This window comes from Aulonocara sp. 'chitande type north' Nkhata Bay, linkage group LG3 (genome assembly GCF_057382095.1).
Source record: "Aulonocara sp. 'chitande type north' Nkhata Bay isolate Kocher_YH1m ecotype deep benthic linkage group LG3, A_spYH_male_GT1.1, whole genome shotgun sequence".
In the NCBI taxonomy this organism is placed as follows: domain Eukaryota; kingdom Metazoa; phylum Chordata; class Actinopteri; order Cichliformes; family Cichlidae; genus Aulonocara; species Aulonocara sp. 'chitande type north' Nkhata Bay.
Genome location: NC_141346.1, coordinates 67,815,664 through 67,838,570, shown reverse-complemented (window position 1 = coordinate 67,838,570; position 22,907 = coordinate 67,815,664). Strand labels below are relative to the sequence as shown.

Sequence of the window (22,907 nt, the reverse complement as noted above, 5' to 3'; positions counted from 1 at the left end):
AATATCAGGGTTCTTATAGGGGTTTGTTCACAATAGTAACTCATGCAGCCATTTTTCAGTCTCACTGACCAAACTTTTTACAACATGCTGCATTTTTAATAGTAAACTTCTGTTCAGTGCTTTTCCTGTCACACACTCTTACATGTGTTTTGTCTGCAGCAGCAGCAGCTGTGTTGTTGTTGTTAGATTGTATTATCTGTTTAATCTCTTCAACATGGTTTTAGTTTTCTTTGTAAAGTCAGCAGCTCTGTCACTTTTCTCTGACTCCTCTTCTGCTCGACACTCAGCTGACACTCAGTTTCATTTCCACATTCATGAAGTTGTTGTCCAAGCGAATCATAGGCTCCATGATTGGTCAGCAAACTGTGTCCAGGCAGACAGGTTGGATAAGAATAACAGATTTATGTTTGATTACGCCCGTTTCCAATTCAGCTCCAGTCATTCCTGGCCCCAGGAGGTTGATGGGGGTGGAAGATGGGGGGCAGTGGGTTGTAAGCACAATGTAGATGAGTGGAGGCTTAATGTACTTAAACTTCCAGTCACAGTGAATCAGTGTGTGTCAGTGAATGCATCATGTGTGCTTCATGGCTCCATGTAGTGGACTGATAGTAGAAGTAGAGCAGCTGATGGCAGCTTCCTGTGCCTCACACTGCTGTCTGACTGCATTCAGCTGATATTTGGACAGCACACATGATGGAAAGGAGGATTTTGGTTTATGTGCACATGAATGATTTGTGTTTCCTCTGCAGGTGAAGGTAGAAAGTGTGTGTGAGCTGATGTGAATTGAGCAGCATGGATCAGTGTGAGGACAGAGAGGAGGGAGTCCCTCCCTCTAAAAGCACTCTGTGTGGGGAACATGAGAGCCAGACCAAAGCTCAGAGGTGAGATGACCATCTCTAACTGTCCATGACTCTTCTCCATGTCACAGCTCAGCACTCACATCACTGCTCCATCATTATTCACACTCATACCTCTGTGTGTGTTGTTTTAAAGCCCAGAGCTGTGGGGCGTACCAGGCTCAGCTGGACATAACCCTGAAACTAATCCAGAGCCTGGACCTGAACCCAGCTGTTTTTCCTTAAAGAGCAACAGGTCGAAGGGTGTTGTTGTAAACTTTAACAAAAGACTGTTATGTGACAAAGAGTAAGTACATTATTTTTATGAGATTGTTCATCATGTCTTTAATTTAATATTTCCAGTTTTTCCTTCCTGTCTCATGAAGCTGTTACATTTATTGATTTTCTTTTAGGATCAATAAGAGGCCAGAATCTCCTGGACCTGAACCCAGCTGTGTTTCCTTAAAGAGCAACTTTTCGAAGGGTGCTGTTGTAAACTTTAAAGGATGTTCTTCTGCTGCTGAGAGGTAATGTGTGTCTAGATGTTGTTCCTGACTCTGTATTTTTGAATAAATCCTCATGTTTAATATCAGCTCAGCTCTTTTTCACACACATTTCTATGTTGGTGTGTGAAGCGGTGTGTGTTGGAGTGTTTCCACAAACACAGCAGTCAGAGTGGAAAGAGTGGATGTTGTAGGAGGTGTTTGTGTAGTGAAGAGGCTGAGTGTCTGTAGGACTCCAGCTGCTCCAGCAGGTGTCTCCTTTGTGCTTTGCTTCAAACACAGTGTAGGGAGGAGCTTCCACTCAGGTGTTTCAGGTGTTGCTGGATGGAGGAGGACAAATAGTTTTTCCCTTCAGTGACACTTCAGCAGCTCAATGTTCTGGGAGATGTTTGTCTTTATGAAGGTTTATGGATTCTTGTTCTTACTTTGGTTAAACTGAGCAATACATTTTCCATCTAACATTTAAAGTAAATTTCCAGGTGAATAAAAGATCTGCAGCTGCAGCCTCTGTGATGTTTCACAGTCTGAAAGTAACAAATTCAACCAGAGTTCAGACAAAGGCTTAATATACGTGTGTGTTTGATATAATGCCAACAAGTACAAACAGGTGTTCTTACAGGTCTTAATCACAGAGGTCTGATAGGTCTGGTGACTTTCACACTCAGCAATTTTGCTGCCTTTTATTTTATATTGGCCTTTTTAAAGCCCTTCAAAGTCTCCCACATTCATACAGAGCTTTTAACACCAAACTCCTTTACAGTCCTTCTCCTCTCACACACGATCACACGACTGATTTGTCTGCAGCAGCTGTGTTACTGCTAGTATTTTATTATGTGTGTGATCTCCTCATATTGTTCCTGTGGTTTAGTTTGACTTCCTTCTGCAAACTCAGCTGCTCTGTTGCTGATACACGTCTCCATGAATATGATTGATCAGATGCTGCCAACACCATGTGTTTCATGTGAGCGCTCAGCTGAAACCCTGGGTTGACTTATCGAGTTAATAACAAGCTTCACGTGACTGTGAATGCTAAAGTGAATCAGATAAAGGAAAGAGACCCTGCTAATGTTGGACTCACTTCTTAGTGTGGATCCCAGGAGGAAGTTCAACATAGCCATTCTTTGTGCTAGCTCGACCAAACCTGAGAGCACAGTGCAGGATAATGATCATCATCTGTCTCTGTCAAGGACATTTAAAATAAACAAATAACAAACATAATTATATTTGATCATTAAAATATGTTTTCACTTAAAAAAGCATGAGCACACTGGTGGATTACAGAAACATGAAAACTCGTTAACAGTAAAGTTAATTTAGGCGTAAACAAAGTGTCAAACATACTGAAGTAGAAGGACTGATGTTTGTGTTAAAATACCCTCTTAAAGCTGAAATACTGATTCAGCTTCTTTACTCAAGTAAAGGTAAAAGAGTACAGGCTCTGAAATGTACTCACAGTATTAAAGTAAAAACTCCATCTTTGAAGGAAATTTCTGCCAGTTTTTGTGCAAAGTTACCTGAATTTCTACCTCCAACATTAATATGAGAAAATTTTCTGAACTTTTATTCTAATAAATTTAATCAGCTTGAACATTTTGTAGCACAAAAGTAGAAAAAACCCAAAGGGAATCAAAAATAGCTCCGTTTGCTGTTGCCTGCATTGTAGATGGGCGGCTTTGCCTCAACACCTAAACAGGAAAATGAGTTTAGTCAAGTATTAAAGTGGGATTGAAGAGGTCATGAAACCAGAGATCAGGTGTTGTGGTGCAGCATGGTCACAAGAATCATTTAGAAATGGGTCGAAATATTTTCTCTTCTAGATTTTTTGCACAGTCTGATGTGCTGCTGCTCTGAGGTTTACTGCTCTCTGTGTGCTTAGAAAACTGTGAGGTACAAGTAGATTTGACACAAGTTATAATGGCTGATTTCCATATAACGGTGGAATACAGGGACTTAATTGTTAAGTAAGAAGAAAGTTTGAAGCCTAATCTTGAAAGTAGAGATAGTGTCTGTCTCCTGAATCCAAACTGGAAGCTGGTTCCACAGAAGAGGGGCCTGAAAACTGAAGGCTCTGCCTCCCATTCTACTTTTAAATACTCTAGGAACAACAAGTAGGCCTGCAGAGCGAGAGCGAAGTGCTCTAATAGGATGATATGGTACTACAAGGTCATTAAGATAAGATGGGGCCTGATTATTTAAGACCTTGTATGTGAGGAGCAGGATTTTGAATTCTGGATTTAACAGAAAGCCAATGAAGGGAAGCCAAAACAGGAGAAATCTGCTCTCTCTTTCTAGTCCCTGTCAGCACTCTTGCTGCAGCATTTTGGATCAGCTGAAGGCTTTTCAGGGAGTTTTTTTGGACATCCTGATAATAATGAATTACAGTCGTCCAGCCTGGAAGTAATAAATGCATGAACTAGTTTTTCAGCGTCACTCTGAGACAGGATATTTCTAACTTTAGAGATGTTGCACAAATGGAAGAAAGCAGTCTTACATATTTGTTTAATATGTGCATTGAAGGACATGTCCTGGTCAAAAATGACTCCAAGGTTCCTCACAGCGTTACTGGAGGCCAAGGTAATGCCATCCAGAGTAAGAATCCGCTTAGATACCATATTTCTAAGGTTTTCAGGGCTGAGTACAATAACCTCAGTTTGATCTGAATTAAGAAGCAGAAAGTTAGCGGCCATCCAGGTCTTTATGTCTTTAAGACATTCCTGCAGTTTAACTCATTGGTGTGTGTTATCTGGCTTCATGGACAGATAGAGCTGGGTGTGCTATGTCTTCTGATGATGCTGCCTTGGTGATTTTAACATCCATGTCTGCTGTGACTCTAAACTTCTGGTCAAGGACTTTTTAAATATTATTGACTCTTTTAACTTGACCCAGTGGGTTACGGGTCCCACTCATGAAAAAGGTCACACACTAGACTTGGAGCTTTCCCAAAAATGAAAAATGAAAAGTTCAGCTTGGTGGAACTTGTTCATCACTTCTTTAATCAAACTAACGAATCGGGAATCTGCCGGCTTGAAGACTTCCAGGTTGTGTTCATACTTGATGGTCTGGATGAGTGTCGACTTAATTTGGACTTCAACAAAACTAAAATCCTGACTGAAACAAGAAAGTCCACCTCATTGGATGAGCTGCTGACAAACCTCATCAGAGGGAACCTGCTCCCTTCTGCTCGCCTTTGGATAACAACACGACCTGCAGCAGCCAATCAGATCCCTCCTCAGTGTGTCGACATGGTGACAGAGGTGAGAGGGTTCACTGACCCACAGAAGGAGGAGTACTTCAGGAAGAGATTCAGAGATGAGGAGCAGGCCAGCAGGATCATCTCCCACATCAAGAAAGCTCGAAGCCTCCACATCATGTGTCACATCCCAGTCTTCTGCTGGATCACTGCTACAGTTCTGGAGGATGTGCTGGAAACCAGAGAGGGAGGACAGCTGCCCAAGACCCTGACTGAGATGTACATCCACTTCCTGGTGGTTCAGGCCAAAGTGAAGAGGATCAAATATGATGGAGGAGCTGAGACAGATCCACACTGGAGTCCAGAGAGCAGGAAGATGATGGAGTCTCTGGGAAAACTGGCTTTTGATCAGCTGCAGAAAGGAAACCTGATCTTCTATGAACCAGACCTGACAGAGTGTGGCATCGATATCAGAGCAGCCTCAGTGTACTCAGGAGTGTTCACACAGATCTTTAAAGAGGAGAAACAACTGTACCAGAACAAGGTGTTCTGCTTTGTTCATCTCAGTGTTCAGGAGTTTCTGGCTGCTCTTCATGTCCACCTGACCTTCATCAACTCTGGACTCAATCTGCTGGAAGAACAACAAACAACTTGGAAGGTGTTTCAAACAAGAAAATCTTCAAAGAAATACTTCTACCAGTGTGCTGTGGACAAGGCCTTACAGAGCCCCAATGGACACCTGGACTTGTTCCTTCGTTTTCTCTTGGGTCTGAAGACTAATCAAACTCATTTGCAAGGCCTGATGACACAAACAGGAAGTAGCTCACAGACCAATCAAGAAGCAGTTCAGTACATCAAGGAGAAGCTCAGTGAGAATCTGTCTGCAGAGAAAAGCATCAATCTGTTTCACTGTCTGAATGAACTGAATGATCGTTCTCTAGTAGAGGAGATCCAACAGTCCCTGAGATCAGGACGTCTCTCCACAGATAAACTGTCTCCTGCTCAGTGGTCAGCTCTGGTCTTCATCTTACTGTCATCAGAAAAAGATCTGGAAGTGTTTGACCTGCAGAAATACTTTGCTTCAGAGGAGGCTCTTCTGAGGCTGCTGCCAGTGGTCAAAGCCTCTAAAAAAGTTCTGTAAGTTATAAAGTTTTTATTATTTAATTTGGTTGGTATGTTATGGAAAAACACACTGCCATCAACTTCTGTTTTGTTTTTGTCAAAATCACTGTAATATAATCACTGTACCTTTATACACGTGACTTGTATTAATGCTGCTGCCCTCTTGTGGCTAAAGTGTAATTATGTTATTGTTATTAGGGAGGACTTGAGAGTAACATGCCAAGTGAGTCAGCACCTTCGCTGTAGCTTAAAAAATCCAAATTCTTATGTCATCAGTTATAGTTGCATGTATTCATTATCATAATTTAACCTTTAATATTGATGTCTTAAATTTATTTTGATTAAACTAGCAATAAATTTATGGTTGTATTAAATAAATACATCATTAATGAATAATTTATTTTAGTAATTAATTATAAAAATATATTGATAATTAATTATCAGTTAATTTCATTTAAAATAATTCATTATTTATTTATGTACAATTCAAATTAGTTAATTAGATATTTAATCAATTATTGTTTTGTTTTCTATTTTAATTATTTTACTGAAAAACACGACTTTTTCAAGTCTTTGTCCTGTTTTTATGAGAAATGTACGACTTTAATGTGAAACATTCAGTTTTTTCTCTTGTTGTGTTTGTTTGAAGCTGCTTCCTGTTGGCTTCAGCTGTTTGGAGTTTCCATTTTCTAAACTTCTACATTCTGAACCTTCTTTAGCTCTGAACAGATGATGAAACACTGAATGATTTCAAGCTCACACTTTGTCTAATAAACTTACATCTTTCATTCTTTATACAGATTGTGGGGCTGTGGTTTGTCAGAGATCAGCTGTGATTATCTGGCAGCAGCACTGAAGTCCAACCCCTCCCATCTGAGAGAGCTGGACCTGAGCTACAACAACAAGCTGCAGGATTCAGGAGTGAAGCATCTGTGTGGTTTCCTGGAGAGTCCAGGATGTAGACTTGAAACTCTGAGGTCAGTCAGCATGTTTTAGTTGTGCTGAGATGAATATGATGTGAAAGTTGTGCTGACACTAAACTGCAGACATCAGGCTGATATTATACTGATCCACACTGAGGATCTCGCCATGGTAAAGTCTGTTTTCTTCTTCTCTGGTTTAGTCCATTGACTGCAACAGAACAATGTTCACATTTCAAACAGTGAGACTCAACGTATGGCCCGCGGCCCACACGCGGCCTGCCCACCGTTCCTGATTCAGAGAGAGGGGACCCTGATTAACTGTGTAGTGTTCTTCCTCACAGTTCTAAGTATCAGACACAACAATGAATAATCCACAGCTGACTGTCTTTAGCAGGTCAAAGGTCACGGCACACAGCAGACAGTGGGAAATATTATAATTCTGATCATTTATCAGCACATATCCATATGTATAAAAACAAAGCTGACACTGTGAGACTTGATCAGAGGTGTGATCATCACAGCAGAGGCCTTTGTGTCAAAGTCACTGAGGATCAAACAGAAACACATGAAGCAGATTTTCCTGTTCTGGCTTTTTATAGCAGATAACCTTCAAAATATTCTGCAGTCCATCAAAAACTGAAGCAAACCATGAATCAACATGTGAACATGAGCTGATGCTGCTGAAGGGAAGCAAAGTTACAGAGGTTTGATTACAGACACAGCTGAGAGTTTGTAATCTGTCATCATTTTAAAAGGTTTAAATTTCTTCAGTATTGAACAGCAGAAATGAGGCTTTGTTTTCGGAGGCCGACAGCAGTGAACACAACAGCAGACTGGTGCGTAATAAGCAGTGAATAATGCAGGAAACAGGTTTTTGAAGGTAAACTGTTCTTGAAGTACACTGAGAGAGAGAGAGAGCTGTGCAGGAAGTAAACGTCAAAGTCAGAGAGAATTCATGACGATGTTCATCAAACGTAAAGCGTAGTTTGGATCTTCTTCTGCTGCTGGTTCACTCAGTTTTGGTGGGAGACAGATGAAACCTGCAGCTTCAGGATCTGTGAGCTGTCCACTTTCAGCCCCGACGGCGTGTTCGTGTACGTGCCGTCGAGTGAACGATCCACGCTCTGTGTTTCCACCTTTGTGTGTTTAGCTGCTCTCATTTACTGTTTTATCTGTTTGCTTGTTGTTGAAATACTTTTGGGAGCTTTAACCTGAGATTCTGGCAAAATACATTTATATTAAAAATCGATTCAGGATTGAATGAATCAACATCGCTTTATTCAAATTAAAACCATTTAAATAGGAAAATCCATTTTTTTACACCCGCCTCTAATGCTGGGTAATGTCAGCTGGTCCATGTGCAGCTGGCTGTGAGGCTCAGGGAGCGTCTACAAAGTGCAACACTGAAAGAACATCATCCATAAATATTGAGTAATAACTGGACTCTCATACAGCGACACTCAAATGCCTTTAAACATCCGCTTATCCTGCTGATCCAAGTCCAACACTGAGTTTGTAAAAACATGTTTGTCAATCATTTTGTTTGGTTTCTGAGGAAAATGATTCAATAACTTGCTGCTAATACACAACATTTCATCATATTTCCTCATAACCCTCTTTTGTCTGACCATTTGATCCCATTTGAATTTGCAATAAAGGATCCACAGAGTTTGGTGACAATAATGACAGTAGATGTTTGTGTGAAAGTGCTGGAAGCAAATGAGTGTGTGATGTTCTTTCAGTGTTGGTCTCACAGCCAGCTGCACATAGAGACCAGTGTTGTTAGTCCAGGTCAGAAGATGACTTGTTGGAATGAAAATGAGCTTGTAGTTTGTCTGCTTTAATAATGTGACTGGAAAAAAGGTGTTGGACTTCAAATATGTCCATTTCTTTCACACTTCACCTTTAAAAGTGAAGCCTTGTGGTTCCTGGAAGGAAAAACACGACTTTTTCAAGTCTTTGTCCTGTTTTTATGATAAATGTGCGACTTTAATGTGAAACATTCAGAGTTTTTTCTCTTGTTGTGTTTGTTTGAAGCTGCTTCCTGTTGGCTTCAGCTGTTTGGAGTTTCCATTTTCTAAACTTCTACATTCTGAACCTTCTTCAGCTCTGAACAGATGATGAAACACTGAATGATTTCAAGCTCACACTTTGTCTAATAAACTTACATCTTTCATTCTTTATACAGATTGTGGAGCTGTGGTTTGTCAGAGATCAGCTGTGATTATCTAGCAGCAGCACTGAAGTCCAACCCCTCCCATCTGAGAGAGCTGGACCTGAGCAGGAACAACAAGCTGCAGGTTTCAGGAGTGAAGCATCTGTGTGGTTTCCTGGAGAGTCCAGGATGTGGACTTGAAACTCTGAGGTCAGTCAGCATGTTTTAGTTGTGCTGAGATGAATATGATGTGAAAGTTGTGCTGACACTAAACTGCAGACATCAGGCTGATATTATACTGATCCACACTGAGGATCTTCATGGTAAAGTCTGTTTTCTTCTTCTCTGGTTTAGTCCATTGACTGCAGCAGAACAATGTTCACATTTCAAACAGTGACACTCAACGTATGGCCCGCGGCCCACACGCGGCCTGCCCACCTTTCCTGATTCAGAGAGAGGGGACCCTGATTAACTGTGTAGTGTTCTTCCTCACAGTTCTAAGTATCAGACACAACAATGAATAATCCACAGCTGACTGTCTTTAGCAGGTCAAAGGTCACGGCACACAGCAGACAGTGGGAAATATTATAATTCTGATCATTTATCAGCACATATCCATATGTATAAAAACAAAGCTGACACTGTGAGACTTGATCAGAGGTGTGATCATCACAGCAGAGGCCTTTGTGTCAAAGTCACTGAGGATCAAACAGAAACACATGAAGCAGATTTTCCTGTTCTGGCTTTTTATAGCAGATAACCTTCAAAAAATTCTGCAGTCCATCAAAAACTGAAGCAAACCATGAATCAACATGTGAACATGAGCTGATGCTGCTGAAGTGAAGCAAAGTTACAGAGGTTTGATTACAGACACAGCTGAGAGTTTGTAATCTGTCATCATTTTAAAAGGTTTAAATTTCTTCAGTATTGAACAGCAGAAATAAGGCTTTGTTTTCGGAGGCCGACAGCAGTGAACACAACAGCAGACTGGTGCGTAATAAGCAGTGAATAATGCAGGAAACAGATTTTTGAAGGTAAACTGTTCTTGAAGTACACTGAGAGAGAGAGAGCTGTGCAGGAAGTAAACGTCAAAGTCAGAGAGAATTCATGACGATGTTCATCAAACGTAAAGCGTAGTTTGGATCTTCTTCTGCTGCTGGTTCAGTCAGTTTTGGTTGGAGACAGATGAAACCTGCAGCTTCAGGATCTGTGAGCTGTCCACTTTCAGCCCCGACGGCGTGTCCGTGTATGTGCCGTCGAGTGACCGATCCACGCTCTGTGTTTCCATCTTTGTGTGTTTAGCTGCTCTCATTTACTGTTTTATCTGTTTGCTTGTTGTTGAAATACTTTTGGGAGCTTTAACCTGAGATTCTGGCAAAATACATTTATATTAAAAATCGATTCAGGATTGAATGAATCAACATCGCTTTATTCAAATTAAAACCATTTAAATAGGAAAATCCATTTTTTTACACCCGCCTCTAATGCTGGGTAATGTCAGCTGGTCCATGTGCAGCTGGCTGTGAGGCTCAGGGAGCGTCTACAAAGTGCAACACTGAAAGAACATCATCCATAAATCTTGAGTAATAACTGGACTCTCATACAGCGAGACTCAAATGCCTTTAAACATCATCTTATCCTGCTGATCCAAGTCCAACACTGAGTTTGTAAAAACATGTGTGTCAATCATTTTGTTTGGTTTCTGAGGAAAATGATTCAATAACTTGCTGCTAATACACAACATTTCATCATATTTCCTCATAACCCTCTTTTGTCTGACCATTTGATCCCATTTGAATTTGCAATAAAGGATCCACAGAGTTTGGTGACAATAATGACAGTAGATGTTTGTGTGAAAGTGCTGGAAGCAAATGAGTGTGTGATGTTCTTTCAGTGTTGCACTTTGTAGACGCTCCCTGAGCACTGGTCTCACAGCCAGCTGCACATAGAGACCAGTGTTGTTAGTCCAGGTCAGAAGATGACTTGTTGGAATGAAAATGAGCTTGTAGTTTGTCTGCTTTAATAATGTGACTGGAAAAAGGTGTTGGACTTCAAATATGTCCATTTCTTTCACACTTCACCTTTAAAAGTGAAGCCTTGTGGTTCCTGGAAGGAAAAACACGACTTTTTCAAGTCTTTGTCCTGTTTTTATGATAAATGTACGACTTTAATGTGAAACATTCAGAGTTTTCTCTCTTGTTGTGTTTGTTTGAAGCTGCTTCCTGCTGGCTTCAGCTGTTTGGAGTTTCCATTTTCTAAACTTCTACATTCTGAACCTTCTTCAGCTCTGAACAGATGATGAAACACTGAATGATTTCAAGCTCACACTTTGTCTAATAAACTTACATCTTTCATTCTTTATACAGATTGAGGAGCTGTGGTTTGTCAGAGATCAGCTGTGATTATCTGGCAGCAGCACTGAAGTCCAACCCCTCCCATCTGAGAGAGCTGGACCTGAGCTACAACAACAAGCTGCAGGATTCAGGAGTGAAGCATCTGTGTGGTTTCCTGGAGAGTCCAGGATGTGGACTTGAAACTCTGAGGTCAGTCAGCATGTTTTAGTTGTGCTGAGATGAATATGATGTGAAAGTTGTGCTGACACTAAACTGCAGACATCAGGCTGATATTATACTGATCCACACTGAGGATCTTCATGGTAAAGTCTGTTTTCTTCTTCTCTGGTTTAGTCCATTGACTGCAGCAGAACAATGTTCACATTTCAAACCTTCAAAGAAGAAGAAAAATCCTCCACTGGATAATCACTGTGAAACTCTCCAACTCTTCATTCCACCTTAAAGTCTGTCTGACACTGAAATCCAAAGCAAAATGTGCGTTTGCTTTACAGACAGCAGTCCAACACAAACATACACACATCATCCAAAACACAGTCCAACATCAAAATTTCCTCCACTGCCAGCATGAATGATCTGAAAGAGAAGGAGGCACACTCTGACATTCAGGGTTAGAATGAAGCAGGCTGTGAATATCAAAGCTGTATTAGAAAGCTTACATCAGGGGTGTCAAACTCAAATACACAGTGGGCCAAAATTCAAAACTGGATCCAAGTCGCGGGCTAACATTAATATTCATCCAAATATAACAAGGAATCTTTTCTTATGGACTCAAACAAGTTTTGCTGAAAAACTGAATATGGAACAAGCAAAGCTTAATACTAAACATTATATATAACTTATATAACCATATATATAACTTAATATTGCACACATTAAATAACACATCTGGTGGTGGTCAGAGGGCCTGGTGGCGCCTGTGTCCGGCAGCCTCGCCTCTGTCAGTGCGCCCCAGGGCTACAATGTGGCTACAATGTAGCTTGCTATCGCCAGTGTGTGAATGTGTGTGTGAATGGGTGAATGACTGAATGTAGTGTAAAGCGCTTTGGGGTCCTATGGACTAGAAAAGCGCTATACAAATGCAGGCAATTTACCATTTACCAATTCATTTCTTAAATAAAAAATGTATTTGCAGCGTTCTGAATTAAATTTTATCATTTTATCATTTATGAAATTTTTATCATATTCTCCCACCTGTCCAGAAAGGTCCTGTTTTCTGCATTTCTTTTTTTTCCATTTTGGGATAGGTAGCATGGCAGTATTTGCATGGTTGCTATGACTATGGTCAACAGAGGAGAGGGTGCTAATGGGTCCTGTCATGACTGGCGCGCCAAAACACCAACAGAGCATTCTGGGAATTGTAGTATTAGCATTACAGGCACTGTATAATACTGGCAGGTCAGCTCTAATAGTAATTTTTTATGGCTTCGCGGGCCAAATGTGATTAGGCTGCGGGCCAAATTTGTCCCGCTGGCCAGAGTTTGACACCTATGGCTTACACCTGACCCAGAGGGGCCATCACATCACATTTAGCTTCCCTAATGGAGCCACAACACATGTCCAATACTTAGTCTGTCTTATTGGACCAACTGGAAGAAATGATTCAAGGACTTAGTCACAGAACAGAGATTCAAATCTCCAAAATCCAACTGGCTGCATCAGGACATATAGTCTGAAACTCTGCACAGTTTCCTGTTTGAAGCTGCTTCCTGTTGGCTTCAGCTGTTTGGAGTTTCCATTTTCTAAACTTCTACATTCTGAACCTTCTTCAGCTCTGAACAGATGATGAAACACTGAATGATTTCAAGCTCACACTTTGTCTAATAAACTTACATCTTTCATTCTTTATACAGATTGATGAGCTGTGGTTTGTCAGAGATCAGCTGTGATTATCTGGCAGCAGCACTGAAGTCCAACCCCTCCCATCTGAGAGAGCTGGAGCTGAGAGGAAACTACCTGAAGTATCCAGATGTGAAGCATCTGTCTGATCTTCAGCAGAGTCCAGACTACAGACTGGAGACTCTGGTGTAAGTAGAGTGATGGAGTGAGTGGGTGGTGCTGTCAGCAGTATTGTACTAAACACAGTCAGTATGAAACAAAGATCCAGTGTTTCCTGTAAAGCTGCAGCTTCTCAGTGAAGCTGTGAGAGGAGAATGGTGACAGGCTTCAGGATTGGACACAAACACTTCCTGTTTCTGACCTTTATGGTCACCATAGTAACGGCTGACACGCTCTGATCAAACAGTGTCAACAGCCAATCAGCTCTCTGAACAAAGCAGCATGCAGACCAATGACTGCATTCATTTCCAAGTTTAAAGCAGTGAAGAACACAGTCTGTAGGTGAGGAAGAATTTAGTGAGAGCAGATGTTTGGATGGAATTCCTCCAGTTAACAGCTGGAACCGTCCATCTGGATTGTTGGGCTTGTTGTTGGGGTTCCTACAGAGCTCAGAGTGGACACACCAAGGTTCTTCTAATGAATGAAAGTCCAAACTCAAACTAGGAGGGAAAAACATTTTCATCAACTTCAATAAAAATCCAAAGATTAGAAAAAGTGAAGCAACAATGAGTCCTAGTACAGTCCCAGCACTGAAGTCCCTGCTGCTCTTTATACTGGATGTGCTGCATCACTGACTGACAGCTGATGAAGAGTCTCTGGAAACACTCATTTATCTCCTCTGCTCTTCCTTCTTCTCTCTGCAGGTGGAGGTGATGATGGTAAACAGGACAGTGTGTGTGCTGAGAGAGGAGGAGCTGTGTCCTGATGATCCAGAGAGGTTGAAGCAGCAGCAGCTTGTGTGTAGAGACGCTCTGACTGGGCCATGTTTCTGGGAGGTGGAGAGGAGAGCTTCATCCAGCAGTGACTGACAGAGGAATGAGAAGAAGTGCAGATGACTGTCAGTGCTGCAGAGTGAACTGCTCTGAGAACAGCTCCACTGTCAGACACAATGTAGAGTCCAGCATCATCCCTGTGTGTCCCTCTGGATCTGACAGAGGATCATCAGTGTATCTGGACTGCTCTGCTGCTGCTCTGTCCTTCTACAGTCTCTGCACAGTCTCTGTCTGACTCTGGCTTCAGACCCTCCTGGATCAAACTCACCTTTCAAACATCACTCAATAGATTTGAATACAGAATATATTTGATATATACTGTACATGTACTGTAGAGTTGCAGTTTGTCACTTGTAAATACAGTCTGTGAGCAGCTGTGAGCTGAAAGATCTTTCTAGAAACACGAAATGTTTTCACTCTTCTGTTGCTTTTTCATATATTTCCACAACATTAATATTGATCCCACCTGTCTCACCTGTTTCATGCTTTTATACATAATAACAGGACACGTGTGATCTGAGCGCTGCTGTGGTTGCTGTGCTGCACGTCTTCATTTAGATAACAGAGACATCTAGTGGTTCAGAGGGAGAACTGCAGGAGGTGGAGCTGTGTTTTAGCATGGAAAACTTTTTATTTTTATCTTTTAGGCGCAGATACAAATATGACAAGTATCAGTGTAAGATACAAAAGGTCACATCAGTCAGCAGAGAGAACAGTGATCACACAGCAATGTAAGAATAGAAACATAACAGTGAATCTGGACATGTATACAGATGGTGTCAGGGTTCCTGGGTCGTTGACCCAGTGATTTCAGTTTGTTCATGTTCAGTTTAGTTCGCCACATTAATGTTCTCACTTCCTGTTTTTTCCCTTGTCAGCTTGTCTCCCATGTCATTAGTCAGATTATGTTCAGCCCTGTACTCACCTGTTTCCAATCATTGTCATCATTCAACCTGTGTATTTAAGTTCCTCGGTTTCACCAGTTCTCTGTCGTGTCATTGATGTTGATGTTCATGTGATGTCCTTCCCGTGTGTTTCCTCAGTTCAGTCAGCCATTCAGTTGTCCAGCCAGTCAGTGTCCGTTCACCCTCTGTTCATCCACTCCTTATAATAAATCCTCACCAGTCTTCACCCACCTGCGAGTCCTGCGTTTTGGTTCCTTCTTCCTCACCTCCACACAACGCCTGACAGAATGACACGACCCGTGCCACGAAGACACGTTTGGAACCCAGCGGACTCGGACCTCTACGAGTGGCAGGAGGTAGCGCTCTCCTTGTGGGCGGAAAAGCTCAAGGAGAGACAGCGGCTCTTCGCGGAGCGAGAGTACGTCTTCGAGGGCACTCGCTTGGCTCTGGGCGGGCCTCAGAGACGCCGCGTTCCCCCACCTGCTGCCTCACCTGTACCGGAGCATTTGCCGCGGAGAGTGGACGTTTCATGCCGCGCTTCGGCCGCTCCCTCTCTTGCCACTCCGCTCCTCGCTCACACACCCGCCACCTCATTCGCCGGACCTCCACTGTCGCCACGGCACAATGGCTACACCTCCCACCTCGGCTCAACGGAGGCTACCGCGCCAGAGGCTCTGCTGTTTACCCCGGCCGCTTCCTCTTCCCGGAGAAAGCAGCGCACACGCTGCCATAAAATGGACTATTTTCAGCAATTCCCGGTGGTGAGTTCCAGCGACTGTTTTCCACCCTCATTTGACTCTCCACTTCAAACCAATAATAAACTCATTTCTTTTTTTTTGTGATCAACATTTTATTGATTTAAAACGGGATTGGGGGGGGGGGGGGTACAGACATACAGCACAACTGTAAACTGCAGTAGCAAAGCAAACTTTAGCAAACAAGGCATAGGGACAGCAAAGAAAAGACACAAAAACACAAAGTTAAAACCAATTATTGCCTCTTCCAGGAGATAACTCTGGATGAGAAGATTTTCCAAGCGTCAACAGTCATGGGTCGAGCTTTATTTAATTTTGCTGTGGTATGTTCAAAACCAATAACACGGATAAGACATCGCCTCCAGAATTATTCCAGACAAATGTCAGGACAGAACCATTGCTTTGTAATAGTCATTCAGGGTGTAATAGTAATAGTTGTTCGCTGTGAATCCAGCGAACAACATTTTGCATTGCATTTGTTTTAAGGAGATTTCAGAGGTATCATTAAGGAGACAAAGACCAGGATTGGGAACATAAAAAACTTCCAGTACCTCAGATAACACAGAGTTCACAAAGACCCAAAAAATGGATACCACAGGACAGTCCCAAAACATGTGCAAAAACGTGCCAGGTGATGAATCATTGCAGATGTGACAGTGATACGTAGCCTGTAGTTTCATCTGGAACCTCCTATAGGGTGTAATGTATGTTCTGTGTATGGTTTTGAAATGAATTAATTGATGCGCCAGGTTCTTAGAAGTCAAACTCAGATTAGACCAAACTGTATCCCAGTCTACATTAACCTGTAGTTCTCCCAGTTCCCTGACCCAAATAGATTCAATGGGCAGGGACTTCATACCATGTTCGGCTAATTTGTTGTAGATTTTGGAAACAGAGGGTCTGCCAGATTTAGGTAGGATCCAGTCCAACATGGGATGAGAGGGAAAGAGGAGAATCCCAGGGGACACCATATGCTTTTAAAGCTGATCTGAGCTGCAGATACACAAAGTAAGAAGATGCAGGAAGAGAAAAACGTGTCCTTAAGTCCTGAAATGAGCAGAGGCCTTGGGCGTTGAATAGATCATCAAAAAGGTTTATCCCGAGTGAGAACCAAGAGGGTTGAACAAATGGTCGGCTGCCACGTAGTAACTTTAAATTATGCCAGAGTGGTGAGCTTTTACAAAATTTAACTGGAGCACCCAGCCGCCTTTCTATTTTCCTCCATACCTGTATAGAGTTGGCAATAATAGGTCCAAATTTGATGTTGTTGTAGAGCGTATTGGCGGGAACATTAGCAAACAGAAGATCTTGCAGTCTATGCGGTGCTGCCTTGGCGGATTCGATCATTTTCCATGCAGTAGTAGCCTCTGGGTTGACCCACGTACTAAGCGCCCTGATTTGGAACGACCAGTAAAAAAACTCGAAGTTTGGCACTGCCAGGCCACCAAACAATTTGGGCCGCTGCAATATTGACAAACGTATCCTAGGCCTTTTGCCATTCCAAATAAATTTAGACACCGCAGAGTGTATGTCTTTAAAATAAGTTAGAGGAGGAGAGAGTGGCAACATAAAAAAAGGAAATTAAGCCGTGGCAGTATGCTCATCTTTACTGTGTTGATTCTACCCTGAAGCGAAGTTTTTAAATTGTCCCATCTTTGAAAGTTGGATTTGATCTTATTTAGCATAGTAGTGAAATTGTCCTTGATTATCTTTGGAATACTATTATGAATTGAAATGCCCAGATAAGTAAAAGTGCTTTTGATCTGAACTCAACCGGGTAAGGAAACTTTCGTAGCTTTAACGTTCAAAGGCATCAGAGCAGATTTCGACCAGTTTATTTTGTAGCCAGATAGAGAGCTGAAATGGTCAAAGTTTTTAATTAATGGATGGATGGACGTCTCATAGTTGTCCAAAAACAGAATAATATCATCCGCATATAGAGATATGATATGATTTTGACCACCAATTCTTATGGGAGAAATTGTGGACTGTCTGATGGCTTGTGCTAGGGGCTCTAGAGAGGGGCAGAATAGGAGAGGAGAGAGAGGGCAACCCTGCCTCGTTCCACGCTGCAGCGTGAAAGGGGGAGAGACCAGGTCCCCTGTTAAGACACTAGCAAGAGGTGAGTGATATAGTGTTTGAATCATAGCAACAAATTTCTGCTTAACACTTTCATCAAGATGAAACACAAAAGGAAGTTCACAGCTTTTAGCAGCTCCCCCACCCCCTCAATCACACACCCCCACTCCCCTCCCTCCAGAATTCCCATGTAACAACCCAATTTACATATGAATGACTAGCCAATTTAGCTTCCACTTGGCTGAAGCTAAAGCTTAGCTAAAAGCCTACCAGCCATTTGGCTGGTGGCGGGTTTTAAAGGTAGAAAGGTAGAAGCCTGGGACTGCCAGTGTTAAACCCAAAGTGTTTCAATACCATCCACATATAGTCCCACTCTAGCCTATCAAAGGCTTTTTCTGCATCAAGTGAAAATACTGCACATGGATTTTGATAGCTGTTAGCGGCATCTATGATGTGCAACAGCCGTCTTATGTTATCAGATGCAAGCCGCCCTCGGATAAATCCTGTCTGGTCTGCATTGACCAAAACATGGATAACTCTTTCCAAGCGCAATGCGAGAGCTTTTGCAAATACTTTGAGATCAGTTGTGAGCAGAGATATCGGCCTGAAACTAGAGCACTCAAGAGGGTCCTTTCCCTTCTTTAAGAGAAGGGTAATAATTGCTGTTTTCTGGTCTCTATGGAAAGACCCGTTCCGGATTGCATAATTAAATGAGCCGAGCATGAGCGGGCCTATTGTATCCCAAAGTTCTAGAAATAGTTCTGGCGGAATGCCATCCAGTCCAGGTGATTTACCTTTGTTAAGGTCTTTCAGCGCTCTATGCAGCTCATCTAGAGTTAATGGGGCCTCTAGCTCATCCTGATCTGCTTGTGGAATATGAGGTAGATCCAGATTTTCGAGGAAGCTATTACAGATAGTATCCTCAAAATTGATATCTGATTTATACAGATTTACAAAAAATGACGAGAAAGTGGTGTTAATGGACTGAGGATTTGTCGTAATTTTACCGTTTGTAGCTGTTATAGCTGGAATGTGTGCTCTTGTTTCACATTCTTTAAGCATAAGTGCCAACAAATGACTAGGACGCTCTGATTCAAAATAGTACTTCTGTCTAGTTCTATGCAAGATGAACTCTGCTTTGGACAAGGTTATTGCATCATATTCTTCTTTTAGTGAAGCTAGGAGTGTAGACTGATCGTCTGACCGACTAAGTTTTTGCAGATTCTGTAAAGAGTCCATCTGATTTTCTAGATTGGACACCTGAGCAAGTTTTGTTTTTGCCAACATGGAGGAGAATGAGATGGAAAAGCCACGAATGAAACATTTTGTAGTCTCTCATAAGACTTGTGGGTCGATATCCTCATTAGCGTTGGTATCTAAAAATTCCTTCAGCTGGAGCTTAAGCAGGCTGAGAAAGGCAGAGTTAGTTAACAGGGACGTATTAAAGCGCCACCTGGGGGCCCTATTCTTTAAATTGGGCAGATCGACAGAGCATAACAAAGCTGAATGATCCGATATCAAGATTGGCCGAATAGAAATAGACGTATCACCTGAAATTAAGGAAGGACTAACAAAAACGTAATCTATCCTAGAGAATGTCTTATGTCTATTAGAAAAGAATGTATAATCCCTAATGTCGAGATTCTGCATCCGCCAAAGGTTGATGAGATTAAGATCTTTTATAAGTGTATTCAACAGAGAAGATGAGAGATTAGCTACTGCATCTGGATGAGATTTATCTAAAACGGGGTTAACGACAGCATTGAAGTCCCCACCCAACACTATGGAATAATCATTGTATTCTAATAGTGTATTGGCAATATAAGTAAAAAAGTCCCTGTCTGGCTCATTTGGACAGTATACAGATACGAATACCAGTTTACGGTTTAAGATACTGCCAGTTACAAGTGCCAGCCGGCCGTTTTCATCACTCGTGCTATACCTGGTAGTAAGGTCGAATTTTCTCTTCAGCAAGATACAGACACCCTTCGTTTTATTTGGGGCAGAGGACGAAGCTATTAGTTTGTAGTGTTTGTTTTGAAAACGTGCCACATCACCTTGTTTCAGATGTGTTTCTTGGATTAAAGCAATGTCAGCCTTTTTACGGTATAGGTACTCAAGGACACGTGTCCGCTTAATAGCGGAGTTAAGACCATTAACGTTAAGTGACAGAATAATCAATGGTAGCATCGGTACGGCAAGTGTCCAAGAATGGTCCCAATGTGAAGATAGCAAGAGAGGAACGTCAATGTGTAGTAAAATATAAGCACTAGTGAAACATTCCAAGTACTGCAATGTTTCACTAGTGCTACTGGAATTTTAACTTTGCATAGAGATATGTCTGCCAGAGAGGGGACAGGGGAGGAAAGAACTATATACAAAAACTGGTGCAGACCGCACAGAGCTTCCTCCATAGGTCTGCTAGAACACAAACTTCTGATTGATTCGTAACCGGTCCTTCCACACCAACACAAAAAACTTGAGGGTCAGATGTGCACACATAGTCAACGAAAATTAAGTGGGTAAGTATATCCCACACTCTCCCGACTGAGTGAAATTATCTTATAAAGCGAAGAAAGAGAAAAAAAAAAAAAAAAGAATATAAAATATAAATATTTGCATAAAAAATAAAATAAAACAAATGTATCTTATATATGTACAGTAACAACAGCCAGGAAATTTTTGACCATGATAAGCTCAAAGAAAAGTAAAATAAATAATTAAAAAAAAAAATAATATACATGTATATGTACATATGCATACACACACATATATACGCACATGCATGCACGTGCATGCATGCACACATTCATCCACACACACATACATACACATACACAAAACAAAATAAGATACAATAAAAAGAAAATAAATAAATAAAAAGTAACCCCGGTAGGGGCGAAGCAAGTCGCTAAATTAAATGTAACCAACCTCAACCCATGAAAGTGATCCTGCCGTCAACCTAGTTGAGGCCTGCTGCAACTAAAACAGGACAACTAACCGGCGTTCAGTCATTCATGTCCACTAAGTTGCCTTCTCCCGCATGCTGATTGCCAGCGTTGTTGGTCGCGCTGTTTAGATCGGGAGGAAAAGCGGGGGCCCCATCAACACACTGCGGCGTTGCAGGATTCAGCTTTCGCGGCAGGGAGTTAATGAAATCTTCTGCCAGTTGAGGGGATTCGAAAGCCATCTTCTTACCACCGTGCTCTATCTTCATCACGGTGGGGTAAATGAGGAATGGTTCCAGGCCCATAGCCGTAGCCTTCTTCATGACAGGAGAGAAACTCTTCCTCTTTGCTGTTGTAGTCGGACTGAAGTCAGGGAAGAAAAGAAGAGTGGTGTTGGCGGCATGCTTCACTGGATATGCTTTGCGTGCCCCTTTGAGAATTGCCGATCTGTCCTGCCACCGTAGCAATCTGAAGATTAGGGTGCGAGGTTTCTTGGAATTAGTATCGCGGCCGTCGTACACCCGATGCGCTCGTTCGATGTCGCGCCCCTCCAACGACGGAATCCACTTGGGGAGATTAGCCTTAATCTAGCCAACTGTATCCGAGCCCTCCAGCATTTCAGGTAAGCCAACAAGCCTGATGTTATTCCTGCGACCCCTGTCCTCCAGATCTGTAAGCTTTGTCGTGAGTAGGTCGAGTTGTTTCTTCAGATCGATAACCAATCGTCTGTCCTCACGCGCGGCGGCTTGCACTGAGTCCACTTGGTCTTGAGTGCGTTTAGCCATTGCAGTTATCCTCTCGATTTCCCCGCTAACATTATTTACCACTTCATTGGTCTTTTGAAGGTCTGTGCGTAGGTCACGCAGAGCAGGAATCAAGATAGAGTCCATAGCTTCCCTGACTGCCGAGGCAACCACTGAATCGAGGGACTTTTGTTGTTCCTGAAGTGCTAGCTTCACACCGTTAGCAATAGCCTCATCGAGGTCTTCCTTAGTGACGGAGGAATCTTTAAACTTCTTCTTTAAGGGAGACTGAGCAATCTCCCTTTTCCGTGAGTCTCTGGTTGAAGCGGTGTCCATAGTGGGATCGGCGGTGAGATAACTAATTTATATGACAGGATAGTGATAAACAGTGACAATGTGTGCAGAGCTAAAAACTATGCTGGCATTCCTGCCGACGGGTCACGTGATCCAATAAACTCATTTCTGATCCATGGGGAGTTTCCCTCCTAGAGGAGGATGTAGACTGGGAAGAATTTTTCAGCTCTGCTCCCTCTGAGCTGGGATTTATTAAGGACAATATCCGCACTTCAACACCCTCGACGACCATTCAATTAAAGAATGTAAATAGTGGTGGCAGGAGGACTAGAATAATCCCAGAGAAACCTTCCAGTATCACACACCCAGTCACCGTTTCCACACCCATCATTCAGCCTTTTCCTACCAGCACAGCGCTCGAGATTCGGCCTTCCTCTTCAGCCGTTTCACCTCCTCAGAGGACTAGGGCCCAGCCTACACCCACACCAGTACCAGCTCCCAGGAGGAGGGCAGCTGCGACCCAGTCTACCTCCACACCCGCTCCTGTTTCACGGGTGGGGGTGACTGGTGTCCAGCCACCTTCCGTGCCTGTCCCAGCACCCAGGCTGAGGGCAGCCAGAACCCAGCTTGACCTCCCTGGAGGCTTGGAAGAGCTATCCGGTCCATCTGCTACTTCACCTCTTCATCCACCTCCTGATCCAGCTTTTCACGCCCTCGCACTATCCCTGGTTAGGCTAGCTGAGGTGTCCCCTGCTCAGGCACCAGCTCTCCTAGCCCAGGCTGTAGCTTTATCTCCCTGTCTAGCCCAGTCTGTAGCTCAGCCATCAGCCACACCAACCTCAGCTCCGTCGTCACCCTCACCTGCTGTTCAGCTTTCCCTCCAGTCAGTTCCCTCACCTGCTGTTCAGCTTTCCCTCCAGTCAGTTCCCTCACCTGCTGTCCAGTCTGCTGCCCTCCAGTCAGTTCACTCACCTGCAGTTCAGTCTCCTCCTGTCCCGTCACCTGTAGCTCAGTCCGCTTCTGTCCAGTCTGTCGCCCAGTGCCCTGTAGTCCAGTCGCCTCCCATTTCCCAGTCGCCTGTCCACCATCCCGTTCAGTTCCCGGACCTGCAGCCACAGCACCCAGAGCCAGGTGTGAGCTCTCCTGCTCCTCAGCCAGGGGTTTCCGCACCCGCTGGCCCGGCCGCTCCTCAGCCAGGGGTTTCCGCACCCGCTGGCCCGGCCGCTCCTCAGCCAGGGGTTTCCGCACCCGCTGGCCCGGCCGCTCCTCAGC

General features: G+C 43.0%; 1 pseudogene across 1 annotated transcript in view; it reads left to right on the top strand.

Moving 5' to 3' along the window:
- LOC147336738 (uncharacterized) overlaps positions 1 to 15,107 on the top strand; it is an 82,767-nt pseudogene extending 67,660 nt beyond the window's left edge. The window contains exons 10-12 of the transcript XR_015128370.1: positions 6,452 to 6,628; positions 8,763 to 9,057; positions 14,955 to 15,107. The product of XR_015128370.1 is annotated as an uncharacterized LOC147336738 (transcript). The remainder of the gene's footprint in view (positions 1 to 6,451; positions 6,629 to 8,762; positions 9,058 to 14,954) is intronic.
- The last annotated feature ends 7,800 nt before the right edge of the window (positions 15,108 to 22,907 follow it).